Here is a 4694-nt window from a genome sequence, read left to right on the forward strand (position 1 = left end):
ATATTCTTTGTAGGTTATTGACGTTTTCCTCTTGACAGTCTGAGTATCTTGTCTATGTCTGTGGCTTTGGACATTGTGGCTATAATGTGACTTGAAGAAGATCTTCCTATTTGGGGTCCTTTGTATTTCTTGGGTCTGGATCTTTGAATGCCTCTCTAGGTTTCGGAAGTTTTCTTCCAGGACTTCATGGAATAGATTTTCAATGCCCTTATTAGTCTCTTTACCTTCTGAGGATACCAATTATCTGAAAGTTTGGACGTTTAATGGTATCTGGTATTCCTCATATATTCTTCTCATTTTAGGGGTCTATTTTCTCAGTCTTCATGGTGGATTGTACTAGTCCAGCAATTCTTGTACATCTGAGATTCAATCTCCCGTATGATCTAGTCTGCTTTTAATACTTTTGAAGGAAGTTTTGACTTCCAGTATTATAGCCTTCATCTCTAACAGTTGCATTTGATTCTTTTTATGGTGTGTATTTCCTCTTTCAGCTCTCTCAAGAACTTCCTCACTTCCTAGACCTCATCATCTTTTTCTTCTGGTGTTCATTGTCTCTCTCTCTTCTTCCATCTCTGTTAGCTTTGTCACTGTGAACACTCTAAATTATTTATCAGACATTTCCATGAGTTCCATTTTACTGTCTGTGGATGAAGAGAACTTATTCGTTTCCCTTGGGAGAGAGGTATTTTTTGTTTGTTTGTTTTGGATATTTCTTGTGTCCCCGCAATGATTTCTAGTCATCTGATGGGTTATTTGTTTCTTCCTAATTTTTTGAAGATCAATCTGAGTGATCAGAGGTGCACAGGAGGATGCGTTCTGCAAACTCTTTGGTATTGAGTTTTTCTCCCTTTGTGTCACAGATTCAGTAGGAGTTGATGAATATGAGGATCCAAATAGTATTCAGATTTTGGCAACTTTTCACTTAGACCTGTCCAGACACTCAGTGCATGGAGGCTGAGCACCAAAGTGATAAGGTAAAAGAAAAAGGATAAGAAAACAGAGGAAGAGGGAAAGAAAAAAGAAAAAAGCTAACAGACAAAATATGATTATTTATTAATTTTAAAAAACAAAAATGAAAACCGTGCAGTGCACAATCCCTGCACAAAATCACTAGATCTCAGCTCTCATGGAGGACTCAGTCTTCTTCTGGCCTGCCCTTTCCATTTGCCTAGATGGGAGGGGGAAAGGGGAGGGGATTATTACCAAGACAAAGGAGGATTTCAGAGCCAAGAAAAAACTTTACCTTAACATGTTTTTAAAAGAAAACTTTAAAAAATGAAAAGACAGAGACAGAAAGAGACAGCAATAAAAGGACAGTGGGAACTCTACCAGGGTGACTTCTCAGCAGAACATCTTCATTGTTCTTTTCCTGGAAATCACTAGATCTCAGCTCTCCTAGCATAATTTTCAAGCTGCCATGTCCTAGGACCCCAACTATGATCGGCCATGTGGGAGTCTAGCACTCTAACCACTATGCCACCTTCTGATCCCTTGTCTCTTAGTAAAATATATATTGAGGACTGGACTATGGCAGTGGCAAAACGCAATGGGAGATTTTATACAGCAAACACAATGTAAAAAATAATTCTGCTCTCAAATTATACCAATTTGATTATGTCTTTAGCAGATCCTAATAAACTATGCTCTGTACAAGTAAGCTGTCATGTATATTGGTATTGCTACTGGCTGAGTACACGTTAAAGCTTTCTTTAGTTCAGTCTTTTTAAAAGCATAATAGCTTCAGTTCCATCTTGTTTGAACAGCTGATATCTGACAAAACAGTTTCTTCACCTCTTTCATGTCATGTAGATTGTTCTGGGATTATGTATTATAGAATGATAACATTAGCTCACCATTTTCCTCCTTAAGGACAATAATTGTGTTACACTGTCTATTTAGAATTACTTTTCAAACACACACTAAAAGACATGAACAAAATACCCATCATCTGCTCATTTCCATGTCTTTCACTGCCTTCACCAAATTTGTTTTATTGTCAGTCACAATCATATGACATTTTTCTACTGATTTCCCATTCCATAAATAGTTCATCAGTCAGCTTCGCTCAGTTGTTAACTTTGCTAGATCCAGAAATTTCTCAAGTCAAACAGAGAGTAATTAAATTCTTCATCGACTCAGCCCAGTCAAACTTAAAGATTTATGATCATATCTTTCTGTCAAGGTGTCTGCTTTTAAAAACAAAAAGGTACCAATTCAATAATATTGCTAAGTTTTTTGATGATATACACAGCAGGATATAAGTCAAAGATTAGTGTTTCAGCAACCTGTTTTCTAGACAAAATTCTGTTAATTTATAGCTTGAGTAAGGCTAAAAATCCTTCTTTTTAATTGCTGGAAGGCATGTTCACTTGCCAGAGAAAGACAGAGAAGGAGAAAGAAAGCACCCGATGGGGCATGATCATGCAGCAATTTCTTCTCCATTTCTCCTTCCATCAGGATTTTGGACACACATGCACATGCACCCGGCATGTTGAAAACTGATATTCATTCACAGAAAATGCTCAACACTCTATTGCAATCCTTTCAATAACAGTTTCTTTTACATTTTTGCCTTTATGGAAAATATATATATTCCTAAGTTATTTATGAAAACCATTTGAAAGTGTGATAAATGAGACCAAAATATAATTTTTTGTACATCATTTTCCCTTATCTTTTTAAAAATTTTCCTCTTAATCTCTAGTTTTCCTTAGGTCAGAATTGAAGATGATTTATCAGAGATGCTTTGGAGTCTTTCTTTCTCACAGCATTTGGGTCTTACTTAATTATCTATGACTTGTATGACAGTCCCAGAAAGGAACACTGAGGCCAAAGTCAAATTTTCATGCTTGCCTAAATAAGTGTTTATGTGAATACCCTCTTCACTAGACTATGAGAATTATTAAAAAGAAAGAAAGAAAGAAAGAAAGAAAGAAAGAAAGAAAGAAAGAAAGAAAGAAAGAAAGAAAGAAAGAAAGAAAGAAGAAAGAAAGAAAGAAAGAAGAAAGAAAGAAAGAGAAAAGAAAGTAAAAGGTTTCACTTCCTTTATTTCTTATCTCAGTGTCAGGAATAGAGCATGACAGATACTAGACATGCAATGAACACTTGCTGATTGAAGGAATATATGTTTAAAATGAGGTACATAATGTAAAAGAAAAGTATTATATTTGTGCTTGGAAAGACATATTTTTTCCCATTTCCTAACATTGTGATATTGGGCAACCTGACATCTGTGAACACCAATTTCCTCATTTGCAGAACATTTCCAAAACTCCTTAAATTGCTATGATCTGTATAGGTGTACTTAAAATACCAGCATAGGGACCATCAGGTGGCATGGCGGTTAAGGTGCTGCAATCCCATATGGCCAACCACAGTTTGAGCCCCAGACCTGGCCCCTTGCTCGCTCGTTCTCCCTTTCTCTCTCTCTCTCTGCCCCCAATCTCTCTCTCTCTCTCTCTCTCCTGCTGTCTCTCTCTGGTGAGCACAGTGCCCTATAGCAAAATAAAATAACATAAATGTATTAAGTCAACTTTAAAAACAGTATAAAAAACTAAACTAAAATAAAAAATATAATAAAATAAAATAGCAGCACAATGCCATTCACTAGGAGCTCAGTAGTGACAAATATGGAGGAGGAAAAAAAGGAAGATGGACATTAATGTTTGCATTGATAAGGAACTAGTAATATTTGCTGCCCACTCTATAAGAATATTTTAAAGATCTACTTCACAAAACAACATTTATTTAATGGCACCAAAATAGTATCATTTCCCTAACATTACAACGATTTTCTTTGTCATGAGACAGTAGAGAGGTATTCCACACAGAAGATATTTTCTGAGAATCTCTGCAAGTTTATCCATTTAACTCCTCGGTAAGTACTGACTCTCGCTCATCTGACGGCTGTGAATGAGGGTTTTTGCATTTGGGTCCTGTTTCTACCAAATTATAAGTAAAAACCATAAATTATATCATGTCCTCACAGTCTTCCTTATTGTAGTAATTAGTGGGACTATTTTTTGACTTGCTGCAGCAAACTCAAAGGAATTTCTGTGCTTAGGCGAGCTCTGCACACTTCCAGATTTATATGAGAAATGACCTCAATTACTTGCATTCTTCACTCTCTCCAATGCCTTTAAGTATTGCAGAAGTATATTAACCAGAATGATGTTCTAAATATTAATATTTCCATCAGTCATTTCAATTTTCTCAGGCTTGATCACTGGTACCAATCACTCTTTGTGTACGTACTAATTATATTCAGGCATGAAAATGTGCCAATCCCTTCAAATTAATGAGAGCGTCCTATAGTCAAGCTGTCGTAAATATTTCTCCCATTGATATTTTGATGAGTGACGTCACTATCAAATATACACTGCCAAGTTGCTTTCTGCAAAAGGAGGAGGTTATAATAGTTAGAAATTCAAGGTAGAGGCCAGTGGGTGGCAGTGATTGAGACCTAGACTCCCACATGGCTAGACTGTGGTTCAAGTCCTAGATAAAGCAGCTTGAAACTCAATCCGAGTGTGTATATGTGTGTGCGTGCTCAAGGTCCCAGGAGGAGAACAGGGGAGACGAGACTGTGGCATGGCCAGTCAAACTTAAAGATTTATGATCTTTAATCACCGGGTGGGGCGGTGATTTCTCACTTGCCCTCTTACTGTCTTTCTGGAAAGTGTATGCACCCTATG

This window comes from Tupaia chinensis, unplaced genomic scaffold (genome assembly GCF_000334495.1).
Source record: "Tupaia chinensis unplaced genomic scaffold, TupChi_1.0 Scaffold000173_1, whole genome shotgun sequence".
In the NCBI taxonomy this organism is placed as follows: Eukaryota; Metazoa; Chordata; class Mammalia; order Scandentia; family Tupaiidae; genus Tupaia; species Tupaia belangeri.